The sequence below is a fragment of the Jaculus jaculus genome, chromosome 5, assembly GCF_020740685.1.
Source record: "Jaculus jaculus isolate mJacJac1 chromosome 5, mJacJac1.mat.Y.cur, whole genome shotgun sequence".
NCBI classification, from domain to species: domain Eukaryota; kingdom Metazoa; phylum Chordata; class Mammalia; order Rodentia; family Dipodidae; genus Jaculus; species Jaculus jaculus.
In genome coordinates, this window is record NC_059106.1 from 2,302,450 (window position 1) to 2,323,076 (window position 20,627).

The 20,627-nt window shown below is 39.6% G+C and overlaps 1 protein-coding gene across 3 annotated transcripts in view; it reads right to left on the reverse strand.

The window, feature by feature from the left end:
* R3hdm1 (R3H domain containing 1) overlaps positions 1-20,627 on the reverse strand; it is a 135,479-nt gene that overhangs the window by 100,007 nt on the left and 14,845 nt on the right. For 2 of the 3 annotated variants that reach the window (XM_012951075.2, XM_045149297.1), the window contains exon 2: positions 1,641-1,849. The gene's annotated coding sequence lies outside the window, so the exon portion shown is untranslated. Of the gene's footprint in view, positions 1-1,640; positions 1,850-8,044; positions 8,201-20,627 lie in introns of those variants that run through there. The other variant, XM_045149296.1, reaches the window with a different exon arrangement.

Here is a 20,627-nt window from a genome sequence, read left to right on the forward strand (position 1 = left end):
CAAGAGCTTTGCATGTGCTAGGCAAGGACTACCAACTGAGCTACATCCCCCAGCACCAAAGTATAACTAGATGACAGAAGCACTTTTCTACAAAGGACTATCATATATATCCTGAATTATGAGTGCCCTATTATCCTACAGGAAAAATATCTCACTATCATAGTTTTCATCTAGATTCCTAAAATTCCAATGTTCTTGTAGTCCTAAATTATAAAAAAAAGTAACTAAAATAAAAAACAACAACATTCTGTTCAAAACATACTTGCTAACTGGGCATGGTGGTTTATGTCTTTAATCCCAGCACTAAGGAAGCAAAGGAAGGAGGATTGCTCTGAGTTCCAGGCCAGCCTGGGATTACAGAGTGAGAGCCAGGTCAAACAGGGCTACTGTGAGAAACTACCTTGAGAAAACAAAAACAAACAAAAAGAAGCCATACTTGGTAATATGGGTTCTCAATTCTGTTCAGCAATGTGAACAAAGCATGAAAACTCTTCTGACTGGGATAGTCAGCAAACAATGCGCATTATCACACATTCTAGAACATATTTCTAAATCAAACACCAATGTCAATGTATGTCATGCAATTAACTTAAGAAAAATGATGGAAATGTCAATGTTTCTCTACTTTTGATGACTTTCAAGGTAAAGTCTTGTCCTAGCCCATGCTCACCTGGAATTCACTATGTACTTACTTTCAGGTTGGCCTTGAACTCACAGGGATCCTCCTAACTGCTTCCCCAGTGTTGGGATTAAAGACGTGTGCTACCACTGTCACCAGGATAAATAAATCTAACAATTCCAAGAGGACGTATCAATCACCCTGAAAAACTTCATTAACAGAATCATAAAGCCTCTCAGCATGTTAGTGTAAAATTTCTGGTATCTTATCTATCTACCTGCCTGCCTGCCTATCTACCTCCCTCCCTTCCTATCTAGGAGAGCACAAGAAAGAGAGAAAAAGGCAGACAGAATGGGCACGTCAGGGCCCTCTAGCCACTGCAAACAAACTCCAGACACATGTACCACCTTGTGTTTGTGGCTTATCTGGATCCTGGGAAATCAAACCTGGGTCCTGTCTTAAGTCCCTAGAGTTAAAACTCTGGGATTACAGGCATGTACTATCACTTTCACAAAAAACAGTATACCTTGTCTTCTCTGTACAAGTTGGAAAGTTCAAGAATTACTTTCATAAAAGTTTTACAATTAAGTCGATTTTAACAATCCAAAATATTTCTGAAAAGATAAAAAAATGTACCATAAAATCATAGACTGAATTTAAAAAACATGTCTTCATTGTGAGGCTGGGTCTGGTGAGGAGGGTGAGCAGGAGGAACACTGGAGATCAATAGTTAGACTAACTTGGGCAGCATCTAAGATACTATGAGCATGTCAGCAAGGCTTTACTTTAATCATACCAAAGTTTCACTAGTCCATTCTAAAAGCAATTCAGGTAACAAAGTAGAACAGAGAGGACAGGGAAGTTCCTGAGAAGAACATCCTGACATGAGAAGAAAGAAAGAAAGAAAGAAAAGAAAGAAAAGAAAGAAAAGAAAGAAAAGAAAGAAAGAAAGAAAGAAACAGACAGACAGACAGACAGACAGACAGCTTTGGGGACAGACACACAAACACAAAAGGATTACCTGATGTGTTGTATGGATTTGGGATTGTGGTGTTCCACAAAAATAAAATAAAATAATCCGAGGTATCTTTTCACAGTTGTCAGCCAGGATGTCAACTGTATTGAACCATCTGTTATCTGGCAGAAGGAGTCCCATGTCCTTGTCACCACTGTAGAGTCCTGGGCTGAAATGGACTGTCTTGAATCAAATATATCATTCCTTTTGGTGGCCTAAACAAATAAAGAAAGAAACCACATTAAACATAACAGGCAAGGGAGACAGAACACTCCACAGTAATTTAGAATTGCTGCTGTTGGGCCAGGAATGGTGGCACATGCCTTTGATCAGAGCACTCTGGAGGCAGAGGTAGGAGGATCAGAGTGAGTTCAAGGTCAGCCTGAAGCTACAGAATGAATTCCAGGTCAGCCTGGGCTAGAGTAGGACTCTACCTCAGGGAAAAACAAAACAAACAAAAAACCGCTGCTGTTGGTGGTTTGTATCAGGCATGTGAGCCTGCAGTAACACTGAGGCCTCAAGCTGAGCAACAAAGGCAGAAGAGGAGAGGAAAGGAACTAAGAACAGGAGGATAACTTGCAATGCAGATTGGAAAAAGGGTTGTCAAGCCCACAGTGAAGAACATCTGAACTCTAAGAACTATACTGTTCTTCCAGAGTTGTAACTCTAGGGACTTAAGATTGCAATTCTGAATATAATTAACACCCTAGCAAAGAACAAAAGGCTACACATAATAAGCTGTTAAAAAAAATTTTTTTTTCAGGGCTGGAGAGATACTTAGCAGTTAAGGCGCTTGTCTGTGAAACCTAAGGACCCATGTTTGATTTCCTAGGACCCACGTAAGCCACAAGCATAAGGTAACACATGTGTCTGGAGTTTGTTTGCAGTGGCCAGAGGGCCCTAACATGTCTATTCTGTCTACCTCTCTCTCATCCTTTCGCTCTCTCAGATAGATAGATAGATAGGTGACAAAGGCAAGAATGATGCAATAAAGTCAGCTTTGTTATCTCAGGTCTGTATGTGAAAGCAGCATTAATCACCTCCTAATACAGTGCTGGTGATGATGGAAAGTACTCTTCCTTAAATCACAACCTACAATAGTCCAAATTATGAGTGCTCGCTGTAGAAATGAGATCTCTTGGCAAATCCAGGTCTGGACCACAGTGAGAACCTACCTCGAAAAACCAAAAAAAAAAACAAAACAAAACAAAACAAAAAAACCCAAGAGGCAATGGAATGGGGAAAAGAAGCTCAAAGTAAATTATATACTTGTATGAATATGGCCCTATGTAACCCAGGACAACGTATTTTAGTAATAATGAAGATTTAGACTCCTAGAAACTGAAATAGCTATAGATAAAGAGGTTGTGGGAAGAAAGCTTAGATAACAGGCATGTAACACAAGAGAATATAGATTTTTTTTTTGTTTCTGCATTGAGTTTTAATTGATTATAATTCATTCCTTAAATTGTGTATATATATTCTACTGAAGAGATGCTTTTAAGCTATGGAAACAGATGGAGGTCAGGAGAAGAAATATCTGACAAGTACTCTTAACTCAGCTCTATCTCATCCTAAATTACTTCCCTAATAACATCAGAGATATTATCAATGGTTAGAGAATTAGGTACTGTATAATGAAGAATTTGGCTGTCATTTATGCCCAGTGGTTAAATCCTTGGAACTTCCAGAGTGACTTAAGTGTCACTGTCATTCATAGTGTGCTTTGAAAGTTTATTCCTGTGAATAAACTACACTACCACTACAGTTCACAGATTCAGGATGGGCACCAATCATAAAATTAGAAAACTGGAGCTTCTGACTCAGGTATTGACCAGCCTCACTTCTGAGAAGAATGAGAACTGACTGAATCCAACTATGAGGCTAATAATCCAACTAGTCATGCCTACAGAAGGACATGCAACAAAAACTCAACATGGATCAGAGGTTAAAGGTTCTTGCTTGTAAAACCTGAAAACCTGGGTTTGATTTTCCAGTACCCATGCAAAGCAAGATGCTCAAAATAGCATGTAGAACTGAAGTTCATTTGCAGTAGCAGAAGGTCTTGAAACACCCATTCTGCTTCTCCTCTCTGCTTGAAAATAAATAAAATACTCAACATGACCTTGTGAGCTTCCCTGACAGCCAGTATGCTGCAGACGTACCTATCAGTCTGTGTGGGGAAGGTAAGATAACTGGTGGGAAGACAAGGGAAGTTTCTCATTTGGGACTCTGCCAGATCTTGCTCTAGGTATCTCTGCTATGGGGTGGTTCTGACTGTATCCTTTTGTTGTAATGAAACTGCAGCCCTGAGTTTAGCATTTACTAGCAAATGATCAAATATGAGAATAGTGGAAACATGAATTTACAGCCAACAAATGTTTAAATATTTTTTAACTTTATGAAGGACTAGTCTGGCCTGTGTCAGCTGATTTCCAAGTTCATTTCAGGAATCAACCTTGTTCATAATCTAGTCTCACCCATTACACTCTACATTATTTGGTGTGTGAGGATCATAGCACAGTCCATAAATCAAAATGACTACCCTGAGCATAATCTGTTCCTTAATTCAGTTATTTCTAATGCCATCAATGCATACACCCAGGCCTTAAAGACTAGTAACTGAAAAATCTGTCTGTATGGCAAATTGAGCAGACTCTGCTAAGGAATTCCCTTTACTCATTCAAATGCCTGTTTGACTACTTGAGTAGGTGGAAACTGAGCCAGGCTGGTAGACTTTGCAAGCAAGCACCTTTAACCGCTGAGCCATCTCCCCAGACTCCTGACATATTTATCTAATCTATCCAATGGTTTCATGAAGGCTTAATGTATTTTATTGACATGAAGAGCTTTACATTCTCTTGCACTAAGTAGATGTAACATGAACCATCTTCTATTGCCAGACATCTCTTCCCCTTAGAGAACTGTAATTGAGTTTTTTAAGTACTAATGAACTACCTTTCACTTGAATTGCCAACTACATTCTAACAAAACATCACAGCACCCCTGTAGGAAAGTGCACCTAGGAATTATGACGGGAAATGTCTCAGATTTCCTCTTTCTTCTTTCAGTTAAGAGTATTTCATGGTTAGTAAGAATAAAGCTTAAGTATAGCTCACAGTAGTACAGTACTGTCTCTCAGCTGTCATCACCCACTTTCATACACTATAAGAGGACTTGCAAAACAAAGTGCAAACAACTAGAGCTCGTGTTGCCACTGACAAGGGCAGACACATTCGGAAGCTCCTTAGTGCCTCTCAGGGCTCACAGGATACGCTAGGGGACTGCATAGGTATATGGTCTCTTTAACATACCTATGTTTTGGTTCGATTTAATTAGCTGAACTTCCTATGGCTGCAATCTAAATGGATTAATTTAAATGTTTCAATTCATTTCAGGTTTCATCTTTTTTTTGGGGGGGGGGAAGGTTTTTGAGGTAAGGCCTTGCTTTAGCCCAGGCTGACCTGAAATTCATTACATAGTCTTAGGGTGGTCTTGAACTCACAGTGATCCTTCTACCTCTGCCTCTTGAGTGCTGGGATTAAAGGTATGTGTGCCACCACACGTGGCTCAGGTTTGATTTTTAAAAATTTTTTATTAACAATTTTCATGATTATAAAAAACCCCCATGGTGATAGCCTCCTTCCCCCCACTTACCCCTTTGAAACTCCACTCTCCATCATACCCCCTCCCCATCTCAATCAGTCTCTCTTTTACTTTTGATGTCTTATCTTTACCTCCTCTTATGATGGTCTTATTCAGGTAGTATCAGGCACTGTGATGCCACGGATATCCAGGCCATTTTGTGTCTGGAGGGAGCATGTTGTATGGAGTTCAGGTTTGATTTCTTTTTTTTTCTCCCCGAGGTAGGGTCTCACTCTGGTCCAGGCTGACCTGGAATTAACTCTGTCATCTAAGGGTGGCCTTGAACTCATGGCAATCCTCCTACCTCTCTGCCTCCTGAGTGCTGGGATTAAAGGCATGTGCCACCACGCCTGGCAGGTTTGATTTTTCTAATGACATTCCTTGATTATTTCCTAGCTGCCTAGCACATCAACTTTTTATTGCTCCCTGTCCACCTGCTACTGAACAAAATGAGAGAAGGGGGAGGAGGGAGAAGGGAAGAAAGGAAGGGGACGCGGAAGGGAGGGGAGAGAAGAAAAAGTCAAGTGCTGATCTCAGTTCCAATGAAAATCAAAAATCTGCACAGGAAACAGAAGAAGCATGAGGCAAAAGAGTGAGGGCTAGAGACGCAAACAAGAACACGGAGGTTGAAAGAGGAGTAGGGCAAAGAGAAAGAGTGTGACAGTAGAGATGGGAAAGAAAAGGCCAGAGGTTCCAGGAAGAAGGAAGGAGGCAGTGACAGAGAATGAGGGATAATAGGCTAAGAAAAAGAGGGGAAGAAATACAGACAGAGAAAGAAGCAAGAGTCAGAAAAGGGCAAGAGAGGGAGGGAAAGGGAAAGAGAATTTGGTAGTGTCATTGAGGAAGAAAGGAGATGAGGGGATGGGCGAGACAGTGAGAGGAAAGAACAGAAGGACAAGAAGAGGAGAAGGGAAGGAAATAGAGAGGGAGAGGAGAGAAAGGGAGAGACTTTGAGAAATCAAGCAGATAAGACAGAAAGGAATAGAGACTAAGACAAAGTGGAAAAGATAATTGAAGAGGGGAAAAAAAGAAAGTGAGAGCAAGAGGTAGTGTGTGCTACAAATAACAACTTGAAGGAAGGAAATGAAACGAAAGTGGCTGAACAAGGAAAAAGTGAAATATGAAAATGCTTGAGTGCAAGCAGTAAAGAATTGAGAGTATGTTTAGCTTTTAAATTTCTATTTGAAAGCCGGGCGTGGTGGCGCACGCCTTTAATCCCAGCCCTCGGGAGGCAGAGGTAGGAGGATCACCGTGAGTTTGAGGCCACCCTGAGACTCCATAGTGAATTCCAGGTCAGCCTGGGCTAGAATGAGACCCTACCTTGAAAAAGAAAAAAAAAAAAAGAAATAAATTTCTATTTGAGGGCTGGAATATGGCTTAGCGTTGAAGGCTTTTTTGTCTGCAAAGCCAAAGGACTCAGGTTCGATTTCCCAGGACCCACATTAGCCAGATGCACAAAGGGGTGCACGTGTCTAGAGTTCGTTTGCACTGGTGGGAGGCCCTGGCATGTGCCCATTCTCTCAAATTAATAAAAATAAATAAAACAAATTTCTATTTGAGCCAGGTGTGGTAAATCACACCTTTAATTCCAGCACTTGAAAGGCAGAGGTAGGGGGATCACTGTTGAGTTCGAGGCCACCTTGACACTACATAGTGAATCCAGATCAGCATGAGCTAGAAACACTACCTCAAACAAACAAAAAAAGAAAGAAAGAAAGAAAAGAAAATATGGTGGCATCCCTTGCAGTAGCCTGGATCCAATACATCTGATAAAAGATGCTAGTTTTAATAATAGCTATTAAGATTCATCATGACCCTAATTACTGATACAGATGGGAATCAGAGAGACAAAAGAAGAAAACGACATTTGGTGTTCATAAGAGTCCATTTAGTGATTTGCCTTCCATCTCTAAAATCAAAATGAATTTACTTATTCCTTCAGAAGCAAAGAATTGCTATGAGGTGTTTGAAAATATTATAGATTTCCAAATCTTTGCAACACTTTAGTTAATTCAATAGAAAATCCAACTATTACTCTAAAATACCTTACAAACAGTTCAGTTAAATGTTCATAGACATTCTTTCATTATTTAATATCACTACAGTTGTAAGATTCCAGTCTTCAGGAATCAACATAGTAAACATGAAGTTTTTAGATTGGGTAATTAGAAATCATATGCTCTCCAAAAATAACAGTTTAATTAGCAGTTGTTTTCCTACAAGGTATTTCTTTACGCCAGTCAGAGCAATAGCAGCTCTAGACTTTGCTCTAAATCCTTTAAAAATTACAATTATTTCATCTGATCCCCAGGCAAAGATACAAAACCTTACTTGAGTTTTGAAAATAGTCAGTTCACACTGAATTTGTTCTCTAATAAAAATTTAAAATACCAAACAAGTCATGCAATATTGCTATTTTGGGGTGAATCTGAAAGACAAATCTTATTTATTCATCTGATGACTTATTTTCAAATACTTAAATGTAAATTAGCATACAGGCAAACCACCCTATACACAATACATCAGAAGCATTGAAATTCTGAGGAGCAAGGGAAGAGCTGGTACTATCACTGAGAAGCAAATGATTCCTACTCTATCAATATACACACGCATCTTTACAAAACTAGTAAAACCTGCTCATAAAATGCCCCAACTCTAGATTTATCACATATATTCCTGATAAAGATTATGGAACTATGTGAACATGAATAATTCCTCATATATTTATCTTTTAACACATTTAACAAATGAGTCAGGTCACATACCTTCATTGCACTGGTATTTACTTCCTCATACAGAACTAATGAGGATGTGGCTTCCATATTATCTGTAAGCAGGTGCCCGGCATTGCTCCCCTAGAGCTCTGCACAAACATCCAGCAGATTAGTCAGGCACTGGAGAGCATGCAAGAGCAGTGTGAAGACTCAGAGACAATAGAAAGTCAACAGCTAGCTGCATGTTATGATGTCAGGAACATTCTAGCCAGTCATCACCCAGAATATCTGAAATGCATCAGAGCTAAATCAAGCTCTTCATTAGCAAGTCAGAAGCAATGATGCCAAAGTCTGCAAATCTGTGAATGTGCAAAGGCTGTAAGGATTTTCTTGCTATTAAAATATTGATGTTAAATTTTGCCTGGCTCACAGAGATGCAAAAAGCTCAGATAGTCATACTTTCAGTAATTTTATAAAGAACAGATCATAAGGAATCTAGATATTAATACATAAATTTGACACTTTAAAAATCACTAAGTAGGGGGGCTGGAGAGATGGCTTAGCGGTTAAGCGCTTGCCTGTGAAGCCTAAGGACCCTGGTTCAAGGCTCGGTTCCCCAGGTCCCACGTTAGCCAGATGCACAAGGGGGCGCACGCGTCTGGAGTTCGTTTGCAGAGGCTGGAAGCCCTGGCGCGCCCATTCTCTCTCTCCCTCTATCTGTCTTTCTCTCTGTGTCTGTCGTTCTCAAATAAATAAAAAATTTAAAAAAAAATCACTAAGTAGGAATTAAAAAAAAAAATCAATCTTGCTGGGTGTGGTGGCACACACCTTTAATCCCAACACTCAGAAGGTAGAGGGTAGAGGTAGAAGGATCACTGTGAGTTCAAGACCACCCTAATACACTTCATAGTGAATTGCAGGTCAGCCTTGGCTAGAGTGAGACCCTACCTTGAAAAATCTAAAACAATCTGTCTACAATAGCTGACATCCCATGACAGTTTTCCATTTTCAAACTGACTTTAGTTGTCATAAAGAAAGAAAATGCTGCCGAGCGTGGTGGTGCACACCTTTAATTCCAGCACTCGGGAGGCAGAGGTAGGAGGATCGCATAGAGTTCGAGGCCACCCTGAGACAACATAGTGAATTCCAGGTCAGCCTGAGCTAGAAGTGAGACCCTACCTCGAAAAACCAGGGTTAAAAAAAAGAAGAAGAAGAAGAAGAAGAAGAAGAAGAAGAAGAAGAAGAAGAAGAAGCATAAAGAGTGCGCACATTTATTTGTTACTTAATTCGCTTCTGTTAAGATTTCAATAGCTTTCTATTCTAGCAAGAGCATTACTTCTTCACACCAACAGATGGAAGCAGCAACAGTTATGATAGAGGACAGTCCTGCTGGCTGTCAAGATGTTCATGGGCTGCCTTAGCTTGGAGTGTACTTACAAGAAAAGTATAATGAAAATCAAGTTTAAAAGAACTCAGTGTTCACTAACTATGTATGACAAAGGAAATAAGACAAAGAAAAAAATGAATCTATTTCTATCCATTGGGTAAATACTGAATAATCACACAAGTGGAGAGAGAGAATGAGTGTGTATGTGTATATGCTGATTCTCACCTACCTTTGCTTCCTATTTTGTTATACAAAGACCAGTTTCCTCAAGCCAGCAGGAATGTTGTAAGGATCTCATCACACAACGCTCATTTATTACTTGCACTATTTGAACAAAGATATATATACCACTAGCCAGAAATACAATTTTTCTCGGCACCAGAATGTTCTGTTTTAAAGGGTTTACATAATCCTATGGTCTAAGAGATCAGAAGGCTTCTTTATACCATATGTTTAGCAAAAACCAAAATAAAAGGTATAGTTTATAGTGTAATTTGAACAGGCATTGTTATTCCTTTGTCAAAAGAGGCGTTGGGCTTGGGAGGCAGAGTTAGGAGGATTGTCATGAGTTCAAGGTCACCCTGAGATTTTAGGTCAGCCTGGGCTAGAGTGAGACCCTACCTCGACAGACAGACAGAAAGACAGACAAACAAACAAATAGACAGACAAACAAATGAGGTACTGGGACTGGAGAGATGCCTTAGTAGCTAAGGCACTTGCCTAAAAAGCCAAAGGACCTTGGTTCGATTCCTCAGGACCCATCTAAGCCAGATGCACAAGGTGGCATATGCGACCGGAGTTCATTTGCAGTGGCTGGAGGCCCTCGTACGGCCATATTCTCTCTCTCAAATAAATAAATAAATAAAAATAAAGTATTTTTTTTTAAAAAGAGGTTTTGTTTCAGCCACATATAGCTTTAATTTAAAACTCTTCTTTAAATCTTGTTGGAGCTGAGCTGAAAAGCTTCTCCCTGTAGACCAGCTGACAGAAAGTTGGAAAAAGCTACACTGCATGCAGCATTATGGGAGAGAGAGAAGCCATCAGTGGAGATAAACAACAGTGGACAATGAATGCAAGCCTTCAGTTTGGGCAGCCAGGACAAATGAGCCAATGGGTGCAATAGTGACAAGTCTATTATGGGGGAAACCAACCACTTTCTAATTGGACTGGAGGCCTGCTCCATGGGAGTGAATGCCTGATACTGAAAAGGTATGGTGGGGGAGGTCACGAGCCCTAATGGTGTCTGGCTGAGTGCTCACCATACTGCCCTGTAAGCACTTTTCTTAACATTCATACCCATATATTAATGCTACTCCCACTTTTGGTTAGAAAAATTTCTCTTTTCAGATGGCAGTGACCACTGGGATAATCTGAAAGGCAACATAGTACTGAGAAGAAGTGACAGAGGAGTGCTCAGCACTAAAACATCTTTCACACCCTCCAAGGCTCAGGGGGTCCAATGTGGAAGAGGTAGCAGAAAGAATGTAAGAGCCAAAGGAAGGGTAGGACTCCTTACAATCCACTCTTCCAGACACAAAATGGCCTACATATCCATGACCTCACAGTGCTTTACACTACCTACACAAGACCATCATAATAGGAGGAAAAGATGATGACATCAAAATGAAAGAGAGACTAATTGAGAGGTGGAGGGGACGTGATGACGAGTGGAGTTGCAAAGGGGAAAGTGATGGGGAAAGAAATTATCATGGTTATTGTCTATAATTATGGAAGTTGTCAATAAAAACATTTTTAAAAAGCTTAACTATTCAAAGGTGAATCTTGTCTGAGAAGTTCCACCCTAATTTGTCTAAAATTTCCCCAATTGCTATTTTCCCAGTGTATAATCCTTTACCACAAATATCTTGTCCTCTTTGATACAGACGTATTTTAAGAGATGAAAATTAAGTGCTAGCTTAAGTACTCAAAACAAAACAACAGCCCAAGCCTAACTTTTCCACAAATACTTGATGATAAACATAATTTCAAGGCTGGTTTACTTTAAAAGTAATAGAAACTCATCACGAAACAGATGGACAATCTGAAATGTAAAAGGAAACAAGCCACTAATATGACAAAGCAAAAATAAATACCTACATCTCAAATAATTCTATTTCTCTTTAGGCTTTGGAAATTATTAGGTCATATAAATTAAGTAATTCTGAATTAGTAGAATGGTAATTGTAACATTTGAAAATATTGTTTTATTACTATCAAGTAAAGGTCTCCCTCTAATTTTGAACAGAAAGTATTCACCTGTTAACAGTAAGCCTCAGTGACATACATGCTTGCCAGTAAGCATGCAGCCTTGGATTTAATGTCCAGCACTGGGGAAGAGGAAAGGGGAGGGGGGAAATTCCAGTGACAATAGAGGAACAATCTGCACGGTGCTAGTAAGATGCAGAACTTGAACTTCACTGCCAAATCTTTAATTACCAAAGCTGTTTTTCTTTTTGTTTGCATCTTAAATTTTACAATGTACAACTTAGGCCTTCCAGAAACTTCCTGTACACAAACAGCAGCACAGTGACTCTATTGACACAGGACTAAACATTAGTTATAAGGGGAAAGATAATTCCTAATAATTCTAGGAACTGGGCAACTATGAGCTTGCTAATAAACATCCTCACTTTTTATGGTGCCTTAATTACTAAGGGACTTTTAAAGTATTTGTCATTTAAAGGTGAAAACATTTGATCCTAATCCCCTCACATATTTCCAGACATTTTAGAACAGCAAGTGAATACTATAAACAAGGGTCACTCTATAGGGTTTATACAAACACATGTAACCTATCTCTTAGTATTTTATAGCCACTAGAAAATGCTGAATCTGGCAAGGATCACAGACAAGTGACAAACCCTGTTGGAAGAAACAGTGTTGAACAAGTCATGTTTTGGTTAGTGATAGCTTTTAAATGCAAGTGTGTATTCTCAAACAGCAGACTACTTAACCAAATCACCAAATTAAACACCAATACTCTGATGGGATGATGCCAAGAATCAAGCTCAGCAGGCTGTGAATTCAGATACATATGCTTCACAGCTGTTTAGTTATTGTTTACCAGCTTTTCATTCTGTAATGCGATGTTAAACAGTAATAGCTCACTTTTTACCCTCCAAAGGCACATCTCATTAAAATTTTATGAATAAATGTGTCTGTAAAATAATGAAAAAATAATCAGGCTAGCAATTTATGCCCCCTAATTTATTTTTTAATTTTTTAATTTTTATTAACATTTTCCATGATTATAAAAAAAATCCCATGGTAATTCCCTCCCCCCCCACACTTTCCCCTTTGAAATTCCATTCTCCATCGTATTACCTCCCCATCTCAATCATTGTACTTACATATATCCAATATCAACCTATTAAGTACCCTCCTCCCTTCATTTCTCTTCCCTTTATATCTCCTTTTTAACTTACTGGCCTCTGCTACTAAGTATTTTCCTTCTCACGCAGAAGCCCAATCATCTGCAGCTAGGATCCACATATGAGAGAGAAAATGTGGCGCTTGGCTTTCTGAATGCCCCCTAATTTAATGAGGGGATACTTATGCTCCTCTAAAAAATATTTTATCTAATCCTGTAAGGAAAAAGTAAGTCTGGACTGTTGATAGATCTGTGAGAGAGCTAGCCTAAAACACTTCAAAATTACCAACTCTTTAAGATGTATTTTTGCTGGGTATGGTGGTACACACTTGTAAACCCAGCATTTGGGAGGTGAAAGTAGGGAATCACTGTGAGTTCCAGGCCAGCCTGGGCCAGAGTGAGACCCTACCTAAAAAAAAAAAAAAAATTTCCATGCAAACATGCTCACTAGAGAGAAAGAGAATGGGAGAAAAGCAGTGAGCATAGGTATGCCAGGGTTTCTTACTGCTATCAAAACATGTGCCACTTTGCAACTGCTTTACATAGGTACCAGGGAAGTGGAACCTAGACTAGAAGACTTTGCAAGCAATTGCCTTCCATTACTGAGCTATTCTTCCCAGCCTAAAAATATCAGCTTTTGAAAGAAAAACTTGGGAAAATTAAAGAAGGCTAAAGAGACAAGAAAACAAATTTAAAATGCTATACTTGATTGGATTATAGGTTTTTTAAAAAAATCACTGACAATATTGATGGAACTGTTGAAGTTGCTTAAATATGGTTAGTATATTAGAAAATTTTATCACTAAAAGATCTTGGGTATGATAAAAATGAGGGAGGGGAAAGACAGGCAGAGGCTAGAAGGCTATTTGGGCACTCATTATACTGTCCTTTTACAATGTTCTAGAGGTGAGGGAGAGATGACAGTGGATATTATTACATAGTAATGGCTCACTAACAAATATATTACATTCTCCTTTAAGAATAAATTTGATGGAAAAATACCTCACATTGAAGTATCAAGAAAAGCATGCAGAGGATACTATCCTGCTAAGGAATGTTTTTTTTCTCTGCTTCCCTTAAAGCATGCCCCTGCCCTGTGCTGAGTAATCCAGTGTACCCACACGGTGCCACAAGCTAGAGGCACACCTCCCTACCAGGGAATGACCACAGCATGTGAACTGTGCAAGTTTAGCCTTGTCCCTCTAAAATCCTGCTTCCACCAAACATAGAACAGTAACCTCCTGAAAGATAGTATCTTTTGTGGTGATGGGGATCAAACCCAGAGTTTCCTGTACACTATAAAAGCATTCTACCACTTCTCAGCACCTTGTGGTCAGTTTTTAATCTTTTTTAGCCAAAATAACCCATTCAATAAAAGCACAGATTCCCAAGAACTGTCAAGAAACAATAAAGGTATGATTTTGAGTACTGGTCTGGGGAGGATATATAAATTTTAATTGGAAAATACCTTAGAAGCAATCTACTTCACACCTTATTTATTTTAATTTATTAATTTGACAGCGACAGTGAGAGAAAGAGGCAGATAGAGAGACAGAGAATGGGAGTGCCAGAGCCTCCAGCCACCACAAACGAACTCCAGACACGTGCAGCCCCTTGTACATCTGGCTAACATGGGTCCTGGGGAATCGAGCCTCGAACCGGGGTCCTTAGGGTTCATAGGCAAGCACTTAACCGCTAAGCCATCTCTCCAGCCCCACACCTTATTTTTATAGCATGAAGTTCAGAAGTTAAGCAGCATGATCCTTTTCTTTTGGTAGTGAAATTTAAGCAGCTAAACAGATTCTATACCAAGTTCCTGTCACATTCGTGGAAGTGGCCCCAGATAGACACAGCCTAACCTGTTACAGGATTTGAAGAGCTGTAACGATGGACAGCATAACCATGAGGGATCACACAGGTGGAGGATTCCATCTCCTTGTAAACCACCAAGTTGAGTGCAGAATCCTTCCCCTGTCCTGCCCCATGTCCTGCTGAATGGTTCTCCAGATATCTTATACATATTTACATGCCATGTAGAACTTTTATGAAAATTGGTTTGATGCTTGGGACTGAATTTGGGGCCATGTGCAAACTTAACATGTATTCTACTACTGAGCAATACTCCCAACCATGGAGCTTTTGTTATGCCAAAGATTTTTTCACCTAGAGATAAAAGCATATTATGATCCTGGTGTTTCCTACATGCTTATACATATGTACAATTTTTTTTTAATACCCCAAACCAACAACTTTCCCTCCAAGAGATGCTGGGGGAGATGGCTCAGCAGTTATTGAGCACTTGCTGCTGAAGCATAAGGATCTGAGTTTGACTGCCTAGAACTGACCTAAAAAACTGGGCATTGTCGCACATACTTGTAACTCAGTACTAAGGGGAGCAGAGACAGGAGAAATGCTGCGGCGCCCTGGTCAGCCAGTCTACCCTCCAAAAAATAGTGAGTTCCAGGTTTAATGAAATACTATACCTCAGGGAAAGAAGGCAGAAAAGTGACATTCCTCTGGCCTTTGCATGCATTTACACAAGGCACGTCCACCTGTCTATACACCACAAATGCGCACGCGCGCACGTACACACACACACACACACACACACACCCCTCACAGCCATTCCAGAAAATATGTATTGTCTGGCTATTATTCATCCAAGATTAATATAATACATTTTTATCTTATTATCAAGATGTCATAAAAATATACCTAATATAAAATGCATTTGTAGTATGCTAGCTATAACACTATTAATTAGTACTATCACAATAGCCCCAGAGAGACATTAATGTCTACATTTTAAGGTAAAAATACAGACATAAACAGATTGAGTGCTGGGCATGGTGGCGCATGCCTTTAATCTCAGCACTTCAAAGTGGTGATTGGATGATTGCTATGAGTTCTGGACTAACCTAGACAACACAGTGAGTTCTAGGTCAGCATGGGCTAGAATGTGACCCTGCTTCAAAAACAAACAAAAAAGGACAAAGATTAAGGGATAGACTAAACAGTCACTCAGGCCTATCTTTTGAATTTTTATTTTATTTATTTATTTGAGAAAGAAAGGGAGGGAGAAAGAGGCAGAGAAAAAAAGAAAGAATGGGCACACCAGGGCCTTCAGCCACTGTAAATGAAGTCCAAATGCATGCGTCACCTTGTGCATCTGGCTTACGTAGGTCCTGGGGAATCAAATTTGGGTCCTTTGGCTTCACAGGAAAACACTCGAACTACTAGGCTACCTCTCCAGCCCTCACTTTTAATAAGTACACTATTTTGACACTATGTAGAAATTAAGGCTAACCAAATGCTGGCTCAATTATGAAGGACTAGTAAAAAAAAAAAAAAGTGAGACATTTTCATTTCTCAGGAAATTTTAAATTCCTGAAATAATTCAACATCAAGGTTTAGTCAAAATAATGATCATGAATTCAAGATGAAGAAAATGAGACAAATACCCAAGAATATACTTGATAAGTCATCTTATAAAAACTAGCTTAAAATAACAAGTATAGAGGACAGAGTGTTGGGAACGTCATCATAAAACTTGACTAGTGACAGACGACAGATGAAATGGAAGAGAGTGCTGTGGTAATGATAATTCAAGTAGGAAGTTGGGCATGGGAAAATGGTAAATGGGCAAAAAATCATTAATTTATTTACCCCTGCCTTCTACCTATCCAAACAAAACAAATATATATAAGCTAATAGACCACCCCATATCATCTGCTTTAACTCAACATCTCAAAGGAAAGTTGTAGAGTGCTGAAGAATTGAGAACTGCCCCCACCCCAAAATGAATTGAACTCTTCACATGCAGACAAGCACTCAAGGTTCCAAACTCAGAGACAGGTAAGGAAGGGCTAGATGAGAAAGTCCACAGGGAAAGGCAAGATTTCTAAGAGTTCCCCTGCTATGAACTTAAAGGGGAACAGAATAAAAACTGCCCTCAAGGATCTAACACTGTTTGGTAAAGGTCTCTGGACTCCATTCCCTCAGCCACTGCCCAAATGAAGGCTTCCACTGTTTCTTGTTTGGGGTTCCTCAAGAGACTCCTTACTTATATTGAGCCTTGAAAATGATCTTGTTCCTTATGAATTTATTCTTTACACCACAGATAGTCTATGGTAAAATACAAACTTACTGCAGGAGTGTGACGCATGCTAGAAAAGGGAACTAAAGGATGCTGTAGGGCTGGAGAGATGGCTCAGGGGTTGCGGAGTTTGCCTGAAAAGCCTAACAACTGGGATTCGATTCTAAAGCCATTATAAAGCCCACAAAGTGGTGCACGTATCTAGGATTTGTTTGCAGTGACTGGTGACCCTAACGTACCCATTCTCTGTCTCTCTCTTCTCTCTCTCTCTCTCTCTCTCTCTCTCTCTCTCTGCTTGCAAATAAATGTTTTTGAAGAACCAGGCAGACAATGGGGGTAAGACAAAAGAACTAGAGGAAGAACAAGGAAGATGACCCCCAAAACACCAGAAAGGTGGAGCAACTCAGTTTGGGGAAGGGCAGTCTTCACAATAAAGGGAAATATAAGTAGGTGAGGCCTTGTGAGTGCAGTTCAAGAATGGGAACCTTTCCTGAGACTGGTCAATGAGATGATGAGGATAACCAGGGGATTGACAGGAATAAATTTGTCACTGGAATGATGACTGCTGCCACCAAGTGAACAGATGAACCTGATTGGGGATGGTATCTAGAGAATAAGCAGAGCTGACAGAATCCTCAGAAAAATACTGCAATAAAAGTTAACAATAAACTGTAGTGGCACATTCCTTTAATCCTAGCCCAAAAGAGGCAGAGGTAGGAGGATCACAGTGAGTTTGATGCCACCCTGACACTACATGGTGAATTCCAGGTCAGCCTACCTTGAAAAACCAAAAAATAAAATTAACAATAAATAAAAATATATCTAGTGATCCAGGTGTAGTGACCCACACCTTTAATCCCAGCACTCGGGAGGCAGAGGTAGGAGAATCACTGAGAGTTAAGGCCACCCTAAGACTACATAGTGAATTCCAGGTCAGCATGAGCTAGAATGAGACCCTATCTTAAAAAATATATATATATATTATATACATACACACACACACACACACACACACACACACACACACACACAGTAAATTCATTCAGTTTAAAGAGTAAGGGTTCTGATAACAAAACTTACTTAGTTATCTGGCTTCTGGTTGCAATTAATACCCATACTTCAAATCCTTATCTCTAACAGCATACTTGGAAATAATTTTACATTTGGAGGAAAGTTGTAAAAAACAGCCCAGATTCCTTCATTCAACTTCCCTGAATGGTAACTTGAGATTAAATTACTGAAATCCTAATAATATTGAAATGACACCACTAATATTCCTTAAACAAGTATCACCAGTTTCCCCCAAGTACTCTTTTTTGGATCTAAGGTCTAACCTAGATTGTCTTGTCTGCTTGTTCTCCTTCCACCTTGGACAGTCTCTGGGGCTTTAAAGACCTTCAAGTATCTGAAGAGTACTGGTCATTATACATAATCTCTACTAATGTGGACTTGCCTAATACTTTCTGGGGTGAGGGAATAAAAGAGAATAACCTGTTACAATTAATATAAAATAAAAATTAATAATTTTTTTTCTTTTCCCTCTACATTAGCCACTTGACTGTAAGGACTATATGCATGTGTTCCTATACCTGGCCCATCTGAGTTTTTCTTTTTCCTTTTTTTGTTTTTTTCAGAAGGCTGAACAAGGCACTCACATTTTCTATGTTCTTACCAGTTGCACATAAGAGCCTACTTAGTTATATATAAGAAGGCAAGGAAGCTGGGTGTGGTGGCCGATACCTTTAATCCCAGCACTCAGGAGGCAGAGGTAAGAGAATCTCGAGTTTGATGCCACCCTGAGACTACATAGTGAATTCCAGGTCAGCCTGAGCTAGAGTGAAACCCTACCTCGAAAAACCAAAATAAATAAAAAGAAAAGAGATTATGCCCAGGCCCCAGATGCAGAGACACAAATGTACAATGCCGCACATGTGCACAAGGGAGAGCACACACCTGGAGTTCATGTGCAGTGGCTGCAGGCCCTGGCGAACCCATTTTCTCTCAAATAAATAAAAAAGGAAGGGAACGTGAACCTGCTTTTCCACTTTCCTACTAGTGGTAAAAGTCAAAATAAAGCAGGGTTGATGGGGAGCTCCTGTAGCAGTTCCAGCTCCATTAAGCCCTCATCCAGATATGCAGCCCCTACTGCAGAATGGCTTCCCAAGTCTGCCAGGCATCTGCAAACAGTCCTGCACCAACCACCTGACTTTTTTGCAAGGCCAACATTTCTACTAACTTTCCTGAAAGCCACCTTTAATTCATACACGGTCTAATGGGTAAGTAGCTAGCATCAGGAACCAGACTGCCACTCACAAACTGAGAAATGCAGAGTTATGACTGCTTGACTCCTTAGAAGGATTAGGTCAAGCTATCAAATTAAGAGAGAGGGGAATGCTCTCTCTTAATCATCTCATGATGATGAGCACATGATTTCTTACTGGTTTGTCTTTTTAAGGTAGAGCATTGCTGTATACCCCAGGCTGGACTCCCAATTCTTCTCAGCTTATAGAGTGCTGGGATTACAGATGTGTGCTAGCACACTTGGGTTTTCATACTATTAAACCTCACAATGCTACCAAAAAAAAAAAAAATCCCTTCTATGGTATACAGGTACATGTGTGTATACACGCACACACACACACACTCAGCTCTTTACTAAATATCCAGAAAGTATTTAATTCTTGTTCAGTTATATCATGTACAATTTATGCTAAGTATTCTGTTTTGTAATCACCAGAACCAAGTAGCTCAGGCTCATTAACAATCCAGTCATAAGGACTAGTACCACAAACAAGCTATCATTTTCTTATGAAAATAACACTGTCTCCAATGTAATACTGAGTGAAAACCTAAAGCTTAATGAATCAGATAATGAAAATCATTTTCAAATAAGGTTAGTAATTATTTTTGGCACATCACTCAATTTAAAAAAATCTATAGAACCAGAAACATATTTCCTTTGAACTCAATGAGCAAATACTTTTAGAATTCCATCTGAACATCTCCCCCTAGACTTCACCAAGGAACAAAATGATTACACATAATGTGGCTAAGCTAAGTGGGAAGCAAGTATCAGTGTTCACATTTAAAATAATGTCATTTAATATACAACTCTTTATTTGATAACATCTTAGTTGCTTGGCATGTAAAAAGGTGTGTCAATTTTGAAGACCTCTTGTTTTTTTTTTTTTATTTTTCAGTCTCAAAAGAAAACAAAAAAATAAAGAAAACAACAAAACCACTAGGGATGGGGAAATACCTCAGTGGGTAAGTGCCACAATAATAGAAGGCCCTGATACTCAATTTGATCCTCAGTACCATGGTTTAACAACAACAACAAAAAGCTGGGCATGGTCATACATGCTTATCCCAAGTCCTGTGGGTGCCAGAGACAAATAACTGGACAGCTAGCCTGAAGAAGAGGGCCACTCTGAGTTCACTGAGAGGCTCCAACTCAAGGACCAATGTGGAAGAGTGATAGAGGACAGCCAGTGATCTCTTCTCTGGCCGCCACATGCATGCACACGGGGCACATGAGTCTGCATGGGGCATGCAAATCTGCACACATGCACTATACATACACACATTACACTCTCAAACACTGTCAAAAAACAGACTGTGATATAACAACCACAATGATATTGGTTAAGTAGGTACACAGACAATTTGCTCCTACACTAAATGGCTCTAGTGTGCTTTTAAACTACTGGATAAATTGCTTTTTACACTTCCAATCCCTTCTTTGATTTCAGCTGTCAGTGCTCCCTCAGTAAACAGCCTC